This window comes from Tamandua tetradactyla, chromosome 7, assembly GCF_023851605.1.
Source record: "Tamandua tetradactyla isolate mTamTet1 chromosome 7, mTamTet1.pri, whole genome shotgun sequence".
Taxonomy (NCBI): domain Eukaryota; kingdom Metazoa; phylum Chordata; class Mammalia; order Pilosa; family Myrmecophagidae; genus Tamandua; species Tamandua tetradactyla.
The window spans coordinates 148,442,057-148,460,416 of record NC_135333.1 but is presented as its reverse complement, the minus strand read 5'-3'; the positions used below and the strand labels follow the sequence as shown (position 1 = coordinate 148,460,416).

The following is an 18,360-nucleotide window of genomic DNA, read 5'->3' as shown; positions in this document are numbered from 1 at the left end:
TAACCTGGCTTTGATTAAGATATGAGGGTGATGTTGGTGTCATAGAATGAGTTAGGTAGTACTCCATGCTCTTTAATTTTTGGAAGGGTTTCAGCATGATTTGTATTCATTCTTCTTGGAATGACTAGGTAGAATTCACCTGTGAAGCTATCTGATTCTGAGCTTTTCTTTTTTTAGAGGTTTTTGATGAGTCATTCAATCTCAACTCATAATTGGTCTACTGCAGTCTTGTATTTCTTCTAGAGTCAATGTTGGTTGTTCATTCATTTCTAGAAATGTGTCCATTTCATCTAAGTTGTCTAATTTGTTGGCATACAGTTGTGCATAGTATCTTTTTGTGATCCCTTTTATTTCTGTGGGGTCAGTAGTAATGTCCCTCCTCTCATTCTGATTTTATTTTATTATTATTTTTTGCCTCATCTCTCTTTTTTTTCTTTGTCAGTCTAGCTAAGGGTTTGCCAATTTTATTGATCTTATCAAGGAACTAACTTTCAATTTTGTTAATTTTCTCTATTTTATTTTATTCTCAATTTCTTTCTTTCTTTCTTTTGCTCTAACTGTGTTATTTCTTTCCTTCTGTTGCTTTGAAATTAGTTTGTTGTTCTTTTCTAATTACTCCAGGTGTGCAGTTAGGGCTTTCCTTTTAACTCTTTCTTTCTTTTTTATTGTAGGTGTTTAGGGCTAAAAATTTCCCTCTAGGAACTGCTTTTGCTGCATCCCACAAGTTTTGATAGGTTCAGTTCTCATTTTATTTATCTTGAGATAATTACTTATTTCTTTTGCAATTTTTCTTTTGATCCATGGATTGTTTAAGCATGTATTGTTTAACTTCCATATATTTGTGGATTTTCCGGTTCTCTGCCTGTTATTGATTTCCAGCTTCATTCCCTTATGGTCATTGAATTAACTTTGCATAATTTCAATATTTTGAAGTTTACTGAGACTTGTTCTGTGTCTCAACCTGTGGTCTATCTTATAGAATGATCCATGAGCACTTGAGAAGAATGTAAATCTTTTTGTTTTGGGGTATAGTGTTCTTTATATGTCTGTATGGTCTAGTTTATTTTTATATGACTCAAGTTCTCTTTTTTTCCTACTAATCCTCTGTCTAGATGTTCTATCTATTGATGAGAATGGTTTATCGAAATTTCCATCTATTATTTAGAGATGTCTATGTCTCCCTTAGTTTTGCCAGTGTTTGCTTCATGTATTTTGGGGCACTATGGTTAGATGCATAAATATTTATGATTACTATTTATTCTTGGTGGAGTGCCCCCTTTATTAATATATAATATCCTTCTTTGTCTCTTGTAACAGTTTTGCATATAAAGTCTATTTTGTCTGATTTTAGTAAGGCTACCCCAACTTTTTCTTTGGTTTCTATTTGTGTGGAATATCTTTTTCCAATTTTCAACTTATTTGTGCCTTTGGGTCTAAGGAGAGTCTTTTGTAGATAGCATATAGTTGGATCACACTCTTGTCCATTCCACCAACCTGTCTCTTTTGTTTGGTGAGTTTAATCCATTAATATTTATGTCAGTTTGAAGCTATTATGTAACCCAGAAAAGCCATATCCTTTAATCCTCATTCAATATTACGGGATGGAATCTTTTGATTGTTCCCATGGAGATGTGATTCACCCATTGTGGGTGGTAACCTTTGATTAGATGGTTTCCATGGAGATTTGTCTCCACCCATTCAAGGTGGGGTTGCTAACTGGAGACCTTTAGGTTGGAATCATTTTGGAAAAAGCTTTAAAGCAACCAGAGCCATGTGAGCCACTCAGAACTGACAGAGCCAACAGAACCAACAGAGCCCATGCATCCAGAGACCTTTGGAGATGAAAAAGGAAAACGCCTCTGGGGAGCTTCATGAAACAAAAGCCAAATGAAAGCTAGCAGACATTGCCATGTGCCCTCCCAGCTGAGAGAGAAACCCTGTACTTCATTGGCCTTTCTTGAATGAAGGTAACTTCTTTTTGGTGCCGTAATTTGGATATTTTCATAGCCTTGCCTTAATTTGGACATTTTCATGGCCTTAGAACTGTAAACTTGCAACTTAATAAATTCCTCTTTTTAAAAAGCCATTCCATTTCTGATATATTGCATTCTGGCAGCTTTCAAACTAGAACAACATTGAATGTTATTACTGTAAAGGCAGTGCTTCAATCATTTTATCTTTTGGTATTCATACGTCATATCTTTTTACCCTTTTAGTTACCCTTACTGATAATCTTCCTTTCTACACTCTACTCCAAGCCTCTCTCTCCTATCTTTTCCTCTCAGCCTGCAGAACTTTCTTTAGTATTTCTTGTGGAGTAGGCCTTTGATTGATGAACTGTCTCAGTTTCTGTTTATCTGTGAATATTTTAAACACATTCTAATTTTTTTTTTGCATGTGCAGGCACCAGGAATCATTCTCAGTTTTGAAGGACAGTTTTGACAGGCATAGAAATCTTGATGGGCAGTTTTTCTTTTTCAGTAACTTAAATATATCTTACCACTGCCTTCACACCTCCATGGTTTCTGATGAAAAATTGGTCTTTAGTCTTACTGCAGTTCTCTTGGATATGGTGAATCACTTTTCTCTTGATGCTTTCAGAATTCTCTCTTCGGTACTTGAGATTCTAATTAATATTTGTCTCCGAGTAGTTCTATTAGGATTTCTTCTGTTTGGCGTATGTTGTACTTCTTGAACATGCATATTTATATCTTACATGAGAGTTGGGATTTTTTCTAGCAATTATTTCCTCAAATATTATTCCCTTCCCCCATTTTCCCTTCTCTTCTTCTTCTGGGACACTTATGACATGTATGTTTGACCCCTTTTTGCTGTCATTCAAATCCCTGGCCCCTACTCAATTTTTTCTGTTTTCTCTATCTGTTCTTCTGTCATAAGATTTTGATCATTCTGTCTTTTCATTTGCTGATTCCTTTCTCTGCCTGTTAAAATCTGCTGTTGTATGCCTCTAGTGTACTTTTAATCTCTTTGATTGTGTCTTTCCTTTGTATAATTTCTGTTTCATTTTCTTCCATATTTTCAAATTGTTCTTTATGCTCATACAGTGTCTTCTTAATATGCTTTATCTCTTTGGCCATATTTTTCTTCATCTCTTTGAATTGACTTTAGGTGGTTTGAACACATCTTTGATTAGTTTTTTCCAAATTCTATGTCTTCTCTGAAATTTTACTCTGTTCTTTGACTGGGCCATATCTTCCTGTTTCTTAGGCTAACTTGTAATTTTTCGTGGTTGTCTGAGTATCTTGATGAGTTTATTATGAAGGTCAGTTTTTCTCCCTTGCCTAGAGTTTTATTGTTGATTGACTTTCTGTTCAGGCTTTTCTTTTACATTTGGTTCAACTCATTATAACCTTTAGAATAACCCATGTTTAACTGATCGGATTTTTCAGCTCTTCTTCATCTGATTTTTGCCCTGGAAAATGATACAATTTTTAAGATTGTGCTATTTGTACAATTGTTTTAGCCCCAGGAGAAAGCTTCCTTTCCTCTGTTTCTTCTCCAGGTATCTTGAGCTGTTCTGTTTGTTTTTGTTTTGCTGCTATAGTTTTTTTTTTTGACACTCATTTCATTGTGCCCAGCTGCTTTTGCCTGGAGGGCAAATTTTAGGAGGAGTGTCACCTGGAGGGGACTTTCCTAAGTCAGTATTTCCCAGCCAATACTGGGCCAGGGACCCTAAGTAGGGGGCATAGACCAGCTCCACAGTACTCTGGGGAGAGGGTCAGGAAAGACACCAAAAAGCCTTTTTTGATGGTGCCTGAAGCTGTGCTTTCCTAGTGTGCCCAGCAGATGTCATCTTCCAGCAAATGCTTTCTGCAGTGCTAAGGAGATACTTTGTCTTTAATACTTATGCATCTGCCCCTGTTGGAGACATGGTTGGAAATGGCCGCCACCACTTTTATAGGAGGCAGGTGGGAACACCAGCTCAGAGTTGGGATCCAGTGATCCAAATTTGCTAATCAAAAGCCACAATATGTGGTCAGCTGTGTCCTCCCCTGCTCCCACTCTTGTGGAAGAGGATTTTTATGCCCCTTTTTGACAGGAGCAGCTCACCAGGAGTCGGATCCTAAGATGGCCCACCCTGAGAATGGGGATGGTCTCAGTAACCACTGTGTGGAGAGAGCTAATCACAATTCTTTACCATCGTTTATCAGCTTCTTTCTTCTGCTCTACCCTGGAAGCTGTAAGTGTTCTTCCAGTGTCTGGAGTATCAGAACAGTTGTTTCAGATTGTTCCTGTCTGATTACTAGCTGTTTTGGAGGAAGGAGTGAGTCCTGGAGCTCCCTACTCCACCATCTTCTTCAGGAATTCCTCTAAAGCTTTTGCTTTATATACACCTTCTCTGATGAATCACACAGCTGTTAGATTCCATGAGAGATCACTTTGTTTATTCCTCTCCCTTAAAGCAGGATAACAAAACTATTTCCTAATTTTTATTTTTAAAAACTCTCTAGAAGCATAAGAAACAAAAACCAAAAAATAAATAGATGGGATTGTCTTAAAATGAAACACTTTCATGCTTTAAAGAACTTTGTCTAGAGGGTGAAAAGACAGTCTACTCAATGGGAGAAAATACTTGGCAGCATATATCTGATAAGGGTTTAATACATAGGATATATAAAAAGATCCTACAACTCAGTGATAAAAAGACAAACAAACCAATTAAAAAATGGGCAAAAGACTTGGATAGACATTTTCCCAAAGAAGATATACAAATGGGTAGATAGCACATGAAAAGATGCTCAATATCACTAGCTATTAGGGAAATGCAAATCCAAACCACAGTGAGGTATCACTTCACATCTACTAGAATGGTCACTATTTTAAAAAATCAGATAACTACAAGTATTGGAAGAATGTAGAGAAATAGGAACACTAATTTACTGTTGGTGAGAATGTAGAATGTTACAGCCGCTGTGGAAGACAGTTTGGTGGCTCTTCGGGAAGCTAAATATAGAACTGCCATTTGACCCACAATCAGGATACTAGGTATATACTAGGTATATATTCAGAAGAACTGAATGCAGGGATGTGAACAGACATTTGTACACCAATGTTCATAGTAGTATTATTCACAATTGCCAAAAGACCTAGTGTCTATCAACTGACAAATGGATTAACAAAATATGGTGTGTGTATATATATATATTATATATATGTACATATATATACACACACACACAATACAATGAAATATGCATTTCAATACATACAATGAAATATACAGCTGAAGACAAAATGAAGTTATGACACATGTGACTATATGGATAAAGCTTGAGGACATTAGGTTGAGTGAAATAAGTCAGACACAAAAAAGACGAATATTATATGACCTGACTATTATGAACTAAATACATCTAGCAAACTTATTGTGTTGATATCTAGAACATAGGTCACCTGAAGATAAAATGAAGGCAGAGAATGGGGAAGTGATGCTTAATTTGTGCAGAATATGTAACAAGGTTGATTGTAAGTGTTTATAAATGAATAGAGGTGATGGTAGCACACTGTAGTGACTGTAATCAATGGTAATGATATGGTGGTGTGATTGTGATTGAAAGGGAATATTTAGAGTCATGTATGTCACTAGAAGGAAAGCCAGAGGATGAAAAATGGAACGGTATAACATAATGAAACTTTCTGAGGGTGAAAATGTTCTAGAATTGATTGTGGTGATGAATGCACAACTCTGTGAATATAGTAGAAGACATTGATTGCATACTTTAGATGGATTCTATAGTATATGAATTTATCCCAGAAAAATGCAATTAGTTTATTATTATTATAGTGTAGAATTTAATGCAGAGAGTGGAAGAAAATGAACTCAAGAGCCTGCTGGGGACCAGGTTCTTGTTTGCTGGGCTATCAGGATCTGAGAGAAAGTCTAACTGTTGGGGAGTCCCTGAGTTTCTCATTCAAAGAAACACTATAAAATTTTTAGTTTAAGTTAAAATCACCAAAGTTAATCTATATTTGCCAGATTTATCTTAAATATGTCTATCATAACATTTTCCAGAGTTGTGAAGGTCTAACTGTAATATAGAAACATTATATAATACATTCCAAATGCCAGTGTGAGTTTAGATTTAGGAAGAAAAGAGCAGTGAGAAAATACAGATCTGTGAACCCTCTTTAATGTATTGAAGCCTATTTAATGTACTGTGGTGGTAGGTGAAGCTTCATTAGGGCACATTATGTCTCCTTGAAAAAATAAATATTTAAAACAGAAAGAAAAACCCTCCAGAGAGGTAGGCTCTTTAAGATATCTGCTTCATTGTTTAACATTGCCAGAAAAGTCTTCCTTTGGTTTAATTCTTCCATGCTACATTGAAATGCCTTTCCTTTTATATGGACTTCAGTGGTTTCAGAAGGTCATTCCAAATCACCTCAAATGATGTTTTATCTCCAGTTAATGGGCATGCATCACTCAGTGCTCTCATTCTGAGAGAGGGATTCTGGTTCTTCTACTATGAGAATCTGAATCAGCCTGGAAACTACTATAGATTTCAGAACCTTGAGGCTTGAAGGAGGTGTGAATTCGGTTTGGTAGTACATAGATGGTCCCGGTGGCCTCTAGAGCACATGAAAATATCATACAAATGTGAGGCAATATTAACACTACTCACTAATAGATTCATAAGAACAAAGATCATGTAAATCTGATTTACACTTATCCTTTGTTTGTTGACCAACACTTTGAAGACACATATGAACTAATAAGGGTTGACTAGATATGCGACATGAAAATTAATCCAAAGAATTGCAGCATTTTAAGAAATCTCATAATTTTTTAGAAGGAAGGATGAGACACAGACGATGACGTTAGTAGCAGTTTATGCCTGAGTTCATTTTCACTATCTCAGAATATGTTTGAATATCCTTAACTTATGTCTTAAACTCTTTTTTGGGAGATTTTAGCTCACCCTTTAAAAAGCCTATATTTGGGAATGCCAGAACTTGCATTTAGGACATTTTTAAGATCAAGTGTATTTGATATTATCCAGAGAGGTGTCATCCTGGTGCACTTTCTCTGAGAACATTGGCCAGGCTTGTCAACTGAGAAAGGGAATGGCTCGGGGAAGCGGTTGGGTCACCACACCAGTGCAATGAGAGAAATGATTGACTACTCTTTCCCTCTTACATTCCCAGCCCCCGCTTCTCTCCTTTCATCCAGGCACTCTAATGGCTGGGCAAGTGGCTCTCTGTTCCTCTTAGAAGAGATCACACAGTGGTCAAGTATTATCTGCCTGTAGAAATTATACATGATGAGCCAGGTTCTGCCCTCAGTTACTTAAGTTCTAGTCCAGGGCACTGAGTATCAGGACCTGAGAGAAAGTTTGATCCCTGTGATTGTATACTGTGTATTTCCATGAATTCATCCTCTGGTTATTTGTAGAACTCAACTCTGTCTGAGCAAATACTTATCTCAGAATCAAACCTAATGTCCCAAACAGCAGCTCTGGCCAAAATCAGCTTTGTTAGAATACAGCCATGTTCCATCTCTTTTCTATCTTAAAATTTAGCTCTGCCATCTAGGAGGTAGCAGCCACTAGATAAACAATTTCTCTTTTTCCACCACACCAAAAGAGGAAGAACAGGACTCCCAAATGCATGTATGTTACTTAAATTGGCATCTTTCTGATTGTGATTGCTTCTTCAGAAAAAAAAAAAAAAACTCACTCCATTTGATAAGATGGAAAAGGCCACCATAGTCTTATGTTTCTTTCATAAGTTAGTTGTCAGGGTTCCTTATACTTTTCTCGAACAATTCCTGAACTTCCAACAGAAGCTCTGAATTTGACATGAAATTCCTGTTCTAAAGGAATTTAAAATTAGAATAAATAGTAATTAATGTGGGCTTTATAACAAGGTAAAACTTTGGTTTAAATTTCTGGCCACGACTTCGTTATACGGTTTCAGACAAACTTCTTAACTTCCATGAGTCTTAGTTTTCTCATTTGCAAATGTGGTTTAATAATTCCACAATACTGTTTTGTTGTGAGATTTCATTGACTAATGGATTTAATTATTTCAGGTCTAAATTAATTTGTAAGTTATTTTTACTCCCTAGGGAATTGATCAGCAATTCGAATCACAAACGTGGAAAAGCTCCGGAGAGGAAACACAAGCCATCAGGTAGAGGAGGCTGAATTTGCGAATTTGTGGTGGCGGGGATGGTTAGTTTAAAGGCTGATAGAAATCACCTGATAGAAATACTCTGTACAGAGTAAACTAGACCTAACACTAGGTGATGCAAGGCTTAGAAACTAATAACTGAAATGACAACCACCATTGTTCATTTAATACAAGTTAGCTATCCTGAATTCCAATGCAACATAAAAGCGTTAAAAATTTGGCAAAGTTAAATGTGAAACTGGTTGACATAATTCAACATAGAGATGATACTTAAACCTCCTAAGATGGTTTGAAGCTGCATGTACCTCAGAAAAGATGCTATTCTTTTTACTCCATTTATGTGAATGTAAACTGATTGTGGGTGGGACTTTTTGATCAGGTTAGTTTAGTTGAGGTGTGTGTCTTAATCCTCTTGGAGTCCTTTGTAAGAGGATAAAAGACAGAGAGAAGACACAGAAGACAAACCCCATAGAAGCTGAGAGAGGAAGGCACTGAAGGTAGAAGTTGAGAGCATCGAAACCTGAGAGAGAAAGCAGAGACCAGCAGACTTGGCCATGTACCTCGACATGTGACAGAGGAGCTGAGGATTGCCAGCCGCCAGTCTTTGGGGAGAAAGCATCATCTGTTGAAAGTTGGGCATGTTCATGGCCTAAGAACTGTAAGGTTTTAAGTTAACTTCCCATTGTAAAAAGCCAACCTGTTTCTGGCATATGGCATCTCATCAGCTTTAGCAAACCAAAATACTTCTAGACAGGAATGTTGCAATTTTATTCTTCAATAAATTAAATATTTGGATTCGAAGAAGAGATAAAATAGAGTCTGAATGACATGTGTTTAGTAATCATCTGGTTTTGTATTAGATAGTGCATGCTCGCTTGCTTTCTTCCTTCTCTCTCTCATAAGTAGAGTTTTAAAATGAAAATCAAGGAGGATAGTCGGTGTCATATTTCAAATTGTAGCACTTCATAGGAGAATCACCCATTCTGGCAGATTTATCACACTTTAAAAAGTATTTTCATAATGATAAAAAATTGGGCAATTCTGCAGAGCTCAAATCATGTCCTTCCTAAAGGGTACTAATAAAGAACTTATTCTACAGCATTATGAAACACAGAGCCTTAAAACCTCTAAGCGTTCAAAAATACTTTGCTTTGCAAAGAAATTCCTTTTATAGTCATGTGTATCTAATTAAGTCCTAATTTAAGAAAGCCATTATATCTAAAGTTATGTTAAAGCCAATCTCTTCTATGGCGGGAGTGTTTTTAAGTGCTTTTAGATATTTTTGAGGAGGGAATGTACAGTTTTTTTCTGAGGAACGTTAATAAGGAATGTTTAGTTGATCTTTGGTATTATAGGTTCATTGATCTTAGTTCATTGAACTCTGGTGTTCAAGGCAAGGTGTTCTCTTTGTGTTCATCATCATACTTGTATAAGGAAGGGTGACAGGAGAGATGGAAGCAATTACTTCCTTCTTCTAGGAACTTGCAATATATTTTATATATATATATATAGTAGGATAAAGCAAACCAGAAGATATGAGGAGTGGAGAGACTTAAAAACAGAAGCATATGAACTTTCACATGTATCTGCGTGCTCTTTCACATGTATCTATGACACAGAAAGAGTGACCCAGGGAGTTTGGGAGTGGCTAAGAAACGTGGGAACAGGGAGTGGTGGTAAATCGATACCGGCTATTGCAACCTCCATTTGCACCTGCAGTGGTAGACTTGAAGGTGGGAGAATGGGAGTAAGCGAAACAAAGTACAGGGCATGTGATGAGTATGTGTGCTTTCACAAACTAAAATATTATCCTTAGCACAGGCCCTGGAACTTCTTTCTCAATAAGTGGCCATTTAACGTGCTGGATATATGCCTTTGGAGCCCAAACAAAGTTCTCCCATTCATTAGTTATGTGGCTTCATGCAATTGTAGCATCTCTGAATTTCAGCTTCTTTGTCTGTAATTTGGGAAAAACAATGGTACCTATGCCTTCCTGGTATTTTGAGGAGAAATGAGGTAATATACTTAGTACCGGTTCATCAAAACACTCAACAGATGTGAGCGTCAACGTAAAGTTTGAACTGTACCTGATTTTCAAGGTTACAGAGCTTTGAAAGCACTCTACCATAAAAAAAAAAAAGCAGTTCTTAAAAACTAAAATTAGGCAATCCTACTGTGACACTAGGGTTCCATAGCTTTTATGTGCTTTTCAAATATGGTCTCAATATAAACAAAGCATCAGTATGAACTGCTTGGTAAGTCAGTGACCTTAAAGAAAAACATGAACCTCTTCTCAGATTCCAAGCTAAACACTGATGTTGCTTTTATATCAATGCAGGCATTTCTGCATTCCCTATTTATGACTTAAACTATCCAAAAATATGTCTTAAAATCAAAACATAAGACCCCAGGGTCTTACCGATTTTAATATTTAAATCTCACTCTTTTCATTTATTGACAGTGAGGTGCAATTAAGAACAGATTTTTCCAAACACTGTATGCTGCTCCTGAAAGACAATTTTTTCCCCCTTTTTTGAAAGAGAAAGTGAAAATTCAGGGAAGCACCTGTCAGCATGTTGACTTATTCATATAGAAATAAGAGTTTAAACTGAAGCGCAATTGGTTACATTTTGTTAAACAGCAACCTCTGACCACATTTCAGAGTGTGTGCGGTTCAGAGAATGAGAAGGCTTGACTGGAGGTGTTTTCAAATTTTCCTTTTTATCCTCTATCAGAATTGTACATGGCCTTCCACTTCACTCACAGATGCTCATCTCTGCGCTCTAGAGTTATCGAGTGCTCTTGAATATAAACTAATTATGCTCACATGAAAAGAAAATACTGACTTAGAAGGTACTTTCAGAGAGCATGCTGGAAGCAGAGTCTTACTCTAGGAGGAAACGAGCCACCTTCTAACAACATTGTCCTCTAATCTTTTAAAAGTTGTAAGTAGATGGCTTTGGCCTACTCTGGATTTTCTGCTCCCTGGACTCTCCTCTGCCCAGTGCTGTCCTGTGCTTTTCAAACCTGCAGTCTGCCAGCACTTGTAGCCCAGGAGAAAAATGCCCCAGTGAACACTGTGACACACACTTCTAGTTCACAGTCTTGCTGTGGTCCATCTCTGGGGGGAAATAATTGCATTCTTATTAGTGTTTTGAGGGACATTTAAAGTGGAGCAAAAAGTAAGTTGAATGGTTCTTAACTGTTTTAGTTTGCTAACGCTGCTGAAATGCAGATACCATAAAATGGGTTGGCTTTTACAATGGGGATTTGTTAACTTTTAAGCTTACAGTTCTGAGACCAGGAAAATGTCCAAACAAAGGCATCAACAGGCAATGTTTTCTCCCTGAAGGCTGGCTACGAGTGATCTTATATTCCTCTGTCACACAGCATGGCATATGGCAGCATCTGCTGTTCTGTCCCTCCTCTCCCGGCTTTCTTTGCTTTCAGCGTCCAGCTACTCCATCTGTAGCTTTTTCTTGTCCTTTGCATCTTTCTCTCCATTTCTTTCTCTATATTTCTTCCTCTTATAAAGGATTCCAGTAAGAGGATTAAGACCCATCTGGGGCAAGCCTCAACTGAAATAACCTAATCCAAAACCCACCCACAGTAGGTCTACACCCACAGGGAAGGGCTTCCTTTAGGAACATGATCTTCTGGGGTCCATAAAGCCTCCAATCATCATTGACTTCCCCTTGAAAAGAGATAAAGAAGAAGAGGAGAGAAGACAGAAGATAAAGTTGGCAGGGAGACAACGTGTCTGAAGCGTTATGGAGTAGACTGATAGAGAAATCTTCCACCAGCTTTTCCAAAAGCTTAAGACGCCTTTCCACTTTGCACTTGAAATTTCAGATGGGTGGACAGGAATGGGTAAAACAGAGACTGGTATCACTGGCCTCACTGTAAGAGGAAAAATATTGACCCTTTTAAATGATCCTGGAAACAATTCCTAAATTGTTTCTTTTAGGAATTCATTTGGCAACAGACGTGTTTCAAAAATAACTTTTTTATGTCAGACACTTAAATCCCTAATGTATTTTAAATTTTTCAACAGGCCATTTACTTAGGAGGAAATTGAGACTCAAAGAGTGTACGGGATTTGAACTCTGAGTTTTGATCCATGCCATACTCTCTCCTAGGAGCTAAGTCCTATAAGATGTGCAAAAGTATAAGACACTCTTTACTCATAAGGAGTTTATTCTTTACTTGGGAGATGACAAAAGCAGGTAAACAAGACATCTTTTTATGCAACAATGTGATGTGACTACATACCTACACTTAGAGAATAGGGTGGAGTGTAAGGAGGCGTTATTTGCATGGTATAAGGTAGACAATATGCTGCCATGAGCAAAGACAAGGTGATATTAGGCATCATGGGAGAGGCTAGTGGAAATGAGAAGGAAATATGCTTGAGCCCCACACAATAAACATCACACTGCAACCCTATAAAGACTATTTTCCAGGTGCCAGTGGTGGTGGCCTGGTCATTTTTGCTTAGGAAAGCAGGATACATACACTTACTTGTGAGCCAGAAATTCCTTTGTGAACAAAGGAAACGTGTTCACAAAAAGTGTTTTACAAAACTCTTTGTAACAGCTTTATTCATAACAACCCCAAAGTCCATCCAAAGGAAAACAGGTAAGCAATTTGTGGCATACTCATACAATTGAACACTGCTCAACAATAGTATGCAATTGTGTGAAGGAATCTCTAAAACATTATTTTGAGCAAAAGAAGTTAGGAACAAAATAGTCTTATTCCATTCATATGTACTTCAATAACAAGAATATTAATCTATTTTGAGAAAATCAGAGCTGAGTTGCCTCTGGGAACTGAGGATGGGGATTAGCTAGAGAGAAGCATGAAGAAACCTTTTGGGGTAAGAAATATTCTATAACTTGATTGGTTTGGTGGTCACACTGGTATACACAACTGTCAAAACTCATTGAACTGTACATTGAACATCTGTGCATCTATAGTATGCCAATTTTAACTCAATTAATAAAGATATGATGCAGTTAGAAAAGGTCCAGAAGAGAGTAATTTACTAAGTTGGGGGAATCCCTGAGAAATTGTTGTATGAAGATCAAATGACAGTCTACTGTAGGAAGACTGACTAAAAAATATTAGTTATATGTAGACCAATGTTCTTACAACAGGAGAATTAAATTCCTTATTCAAAGGGAAAGAGGCTGGTAGAAAATAACTTTGGAATAAAAAAACAATGGTGTTTGAATCTTGATTTCTTTCTAGCTAGCGATATGGCCTAAACCTCAGTTCCTCATCTATAAAAAAAAAAGAGTTGTAGTGCCAACCTTATATTAAGAGAATAGTGGTGAGGGGCATGATCTGGGTTAGAGACAGACTGCCTCGATTTAAAGAAAGATTAGAATATTTTGAGGGGACATTCTTGGGCTTTTGAAATGATACCAGGAAAGACATTCCCACTGTCAGATGGGGCCCCAGATCAACCTGGAACTTCATGCATCCAGGTGTAGGGTTTTGGTGCCTGAAACTTTTAAAATGACATTAGTGAAATATCATTGACCATAAAATTCACCTGTTCAATTCTAATGATTTTTAGTATATTCACAGAGTTGATTTTAGAACATTTTCATCATTCCCCAAAGAAATCTCTACCTATTAGCAGTCGCACTCATTCCCCTCCACCTCTACCTCCACACACCCTTAGCAACAACAAATCCACTTCCTATTTTTATGAATTTGCCTATTCTAGTTTATCCATGTTGTAGCATGTATCAGTACTTCATTTCTTCTTCTGGCTGAATAATATTCCAGTGTATGGATGTGCCATATTTTGTTCATCCAGTCGCCAGTTGATGGATATTTGGGTTGTCTCCATTTTGGAGCTATTATTAAAACTGCTGCTATGAATATTGCAGAATTTTTATGCGGGCATAGTTTAATTATTTATTCAGTATATAACTAGGAGTGGAAATTCTGGATCATATGGTAACTCTGTGTTTAATATTTTAACAGGTCAAACTCTTTTCCAAAGTGATGCACCATTTTACATTCCCAATAGCAATGTATGAGGGTTCCAATTTCTCTATATGCTCACCAACACTTGGTATTGCCTCTTGTTTTTAATTATAGAAGGTCCTGAAACTTTGAGTTCCTTTTTGGGGTGTCACAGCAGAGGGGAGTTAATAGGTAATGTCGGAGCCATACCATGTTGGCACCACCTTCTGGGCACACATGCTGGGCCTTACTCAGGTTGGCCTTTGTGACCTATTTTCTTGCCCACATTTCTCTATGCAGGGTCTGGACTCTCTTTCATCAGAACTGCGTGTGACAATGTCTTCTGGTCACTTAGGTCATCACAGTCTTGTCACAAAAGGAAGGAGATATAAGCCTAGTGATTAGAACAATGCTTTTTCTGCTGGCAAGGATCAGTGTTTTCACTGATAAAAAGTAAGTAATATTTATCAAGAGTTTATCATGAAGAGTACTGTTCTTACTGCTTTACATGAATTGTCCCATTTAGAATGTATTACCACTAATGGACGGGAGAGGGTAGTCTTAATTCTGTCTCATAGAAGGGCTACATAGCTTGTCCAATTGTAAACGGAATCATGGTTGGATCTACACAGGCTGACTCCAGAGTCAGAGTTCTGGTCAACCTGGTGATACTGCCTAGTCATTAATTTATACTTGATTAAACTTTGATGTGTCTATCTTTTTCACCATTGTAGTCCTAGAAACTTGCACAGTCCCTAGCTCTCAGAAGGTGATCAACAAATACATGTTGAAAAAATGAAAGAACGAATGAATAAAATTAATTTGCAATATTTAAGTACTCTTGCTCATAATTAGAAAGAATTTTGGTTCTGCTAAACCAGGTTTAAAAGAAGTAAGCTTGTGAACGTGTGTGTGTTCCTTCTCTCTTTCAAGCATTTAAATGGCTCATTTTTCAGTAGGTTCTCATTCTCCTGCCTCATTCTGTAGTACAATGAGTACAACTCAGTTGCTGACATTTCATCTACTTGCTGGGTAACAGATTGCAATGGATTAACAATTTCACAATGCAAACATTGGCCTGTTCTAAGCTAGGTAGGCGTAAGACAGAAGGGGAACACATTTAATTTGAAGAATTCACCAAATATGATTGATATTAAGAAAGAATTGTTCCAAAACATACAATGAAATTAACAGAAAAAAAAATTATGTTTTAAAAGGTCCAAGTGTGTGGAAGATGGAGGACCACACAGGACAAGACATTCTCCTACCTTGATCACATTGCTTCCCACTCAAATCCTCCTGTTTCAATAATATGGGAGCCTAAGATGTGGGCAAGATGGCTCTTGTCTCTATCATTTTTCTCACTCTCCTTTTATTTTCTATATTTTCTCATCTCAACTCCCACTCTTCACTTTCTGTTCTGCGAACTTATGTAAGTGAGATTCATGCTACCAGCCACTTTGCTCTGTCTTATTTAAAATTCAACTGAAAGCTCTCACTTCTTTTTCTCTTGAATAATAACAAAAATAATGATAATAAACCTGAAAACAAACCTTAATATCTATACTGCCTTCTATTAGAGCTCTCTAGCACTACATGTATTAGAACTTATATCTCCCAATGAGAATTTTCTCCATAGTGAACCATTTGAGAGACTCTGCAGTGAAACTAGTGCTCAAAACATATGGGAACACTTTTCCTTTCAGAGTCACAATATAAGCCTAATAGATCACCCATCTTCTTTATTTTATCATGGTGGCTAAAAACTCATTTTCAACTCATAGTGCATACTTAGCTCTAAATATGGCCATTTCAGTAAACTTTACCTTTCAAAGACATAGACAAGACATTATTAAGAAAAGATGAAAAAAAAAAAGTAGTGTACATTGAGAAAGAAACTTGAAAGAAAGGGCTGGACTTCAAAAGTGTTTTGGGCTAAGGCAGTATAATGGAAGTAAGTGGTGAACATTTAAAGATAACTTCTTTGAAGATGATAAGACCCATGACGCTTATTTGGTAAAGAAAATTCTCATTTAATTCTAATTTGTTCAACTAATTCACTTGAAAATACCTATTTAAGCACTTTGGATGTGCCAGGCACAGTGCTGGATCCTGAAGATAAGGATAAAACATTATCCTTGTAGTCACTGAACTTTAGTCAACTAAGAGGCAATAAGGCAGAGTAGAGAGAAAATGGGTTTGGTGTCAGACAGACAACACCTAAATCCTTGCTTTGTTGCTGATTTTCTGGTGGGCATAGGACAAATCACATTTTCTAGTATTTAAAATGGGGATAGGAAGAGTTACCCCATAGGCCTACTCTAAGAATGATGTGAAAAAATGCAAGGAAAGCACTTGATAGAGTGCTTGGCACAGAGATAGGCTTGGCTTTCATTATTCAACTCCTGATCCTGGGAAGAATAAGTTATTCAAGCTTTACTTCACGTCCTGAATCTAGATTCATCCATCTGTTATTTAAGGCACAAACTGTTATTAAATGACTTCATTCAATCCTATTTCTTAGGATATCTGTTCCAGCCTTCAATCTAGTCTTACCTTTGCCTCTTATTAGCTGTCCGAGCTCTGCATATTTGCTCTAGTCAATCTCTTTTTCTTTTACTTCTAGAAGGCATTTTCTGTTTCTTTCTCCTTATTCAATTTCTACTCAACTCTAAAGACTAACTTACCTTTTCCAGCTCTTCCATGGAGCCTTCCTGACCATGCCTTTTTTCTTGTCCAAAATACATAGTACTTTTTTGTTTATACCTCTTATTTGGATCTTCATGAAGCTTCTTTTGTAATTATTTTGCAATATGAAATTTTGCTCCTCTAATTGACCATTTCCCATGTATGAAATGTGTGAGTGTTAATCTTCCATGCTCTATATACTTTGTACTCTTACAGTGCTAATTTATAGATATTCAATATATATTTTGAAAGAATGGATGTGAATTTATGTTTTATTTATCAAAGTAAAAAAATTTCAATGGAAAGTAAAACCTCTCTGCCTGAATTAAATTCATCAGCAGTCATGAGGGAATAACAACATGTTTGTATTTATGAATAGCTTTACAGTTTAGGGCTTTGCATCCTGGACAGGAATCAATGCTGATTATTTAAGAAATAATACTATTACAAAGAGACAAAGATGCCACAGCTGCTTACTGTGTTTTGCCTTGTCATATACATTTTGCATATATATTAACCAGTTGCAATCTGTCAAAGCAAACTGACCAAATATTAAAGTTAGCAACAACAACAAAAAAATAATAAGCCAAGGCCGAGAGAAATTAGTTTGTGGTCATGTTTTGCATTAAATGAAGCTTACAGCTACACTTTGGAGTTGAGAAGACAAACAGACTATTTAAGGAAGACAGTATGGTGAAATAACTAGGGTGCATACTTCAGATCAGAGCTTGGAATTTAGCTTTGGCATTGCTTATGTGAACTTGGACAAATTACTTAGATTTTCTTGGGTTTTGCTCTTTTTTTGCCTCTCATTTTGTAAAACAGATTTAATAATGCCAATTTTGAGAAATATTGTGGGAATTCTTTATCTTGGCACATAGTAGTCTCTCAATAAATTGTAGCTTCTATTTATTATCTGTTTATAGCTTAGATAGAAGAATGAAGACAAATTTTAATAAAGATGAAGTTTGAAAACAAGGGACCCAGACTGTGAACGTCTTTGGGTATTTATAACTGTGAGAGGGAGGCTGGATGTGGTAAATTAAGATATAATAATGGGGAAACAATGGAAGATAGTCAAAGAGCATTTTGAAAATGCACAGGGCTCTCCTTGCATTTAATTATTACTTTAAATTAGAGTCTAATTTTAATTGCTTTCCAGGAAACTCACAATAAAAAATAAAATGATATTAAATTTTTATTTAGATGAAGTGAGAATTTGGATTTTATACATCTGTGCCTGTAAAGTCTTTTCTAACTACAGTCCTACACTCTAAAAAATACTTCAAATTATCTACTGTTTTCCTATGATATTCTTAGAAATCACATCATGAAGTGGACAGCATTTATTATGCATAGGAATACACTTATAGTTGGTGATTGAAATTCTAACCAAGGACTCAGAATCCAGTAAAACACAGCTATGGCCAAAGATAAGTCATAAAATCAAATGCAGCTATAATTTGGCAATAATTTTAAAGGGAAATCATCATATTCCAAGTCTCCTAAAATGGACACATATACCCTAGATACACT

At 36.6% G+C, this 18,360-nt stretch overlaps 1 protein-coding gene and 1 long non-coding RNA gene across 8 annotated transcripts in view; one reads left to right on the top strand and one right to left on the bottom strand.

The window, feature by feature from the left end:
- Positions 1-18,360, bottom strand: part of SYT1 (synaptotagmin 1) — a 1,262,805-nt gene that overhangs the window by 146,783 nt on the left and 1,097,662 nt on the right. The gene's annotated exons all lie outside the window — the stretch shown is intronic.
- LOC143642746 (uncharacterized) overlaps positions 1,709-18,360 on the top strand; it is a 29,601-nt gene continuing 12,949 nt past the window's right edge. For both annotated transcript variants that reach the window (XR_013155845.1, XR_013155844.1), the window contains exons 1-3: positions 1,709-1,967; positions 8,090-8,154; positions 14,437-14,589. This is a non-coding gene — a long non-coding RNA (uncharacterized LOC143642746). The remainder of the gene's footprint in view (positions 1,968-8,089; positions 8,155-14,436; positions 14,590-18,360) is intronic.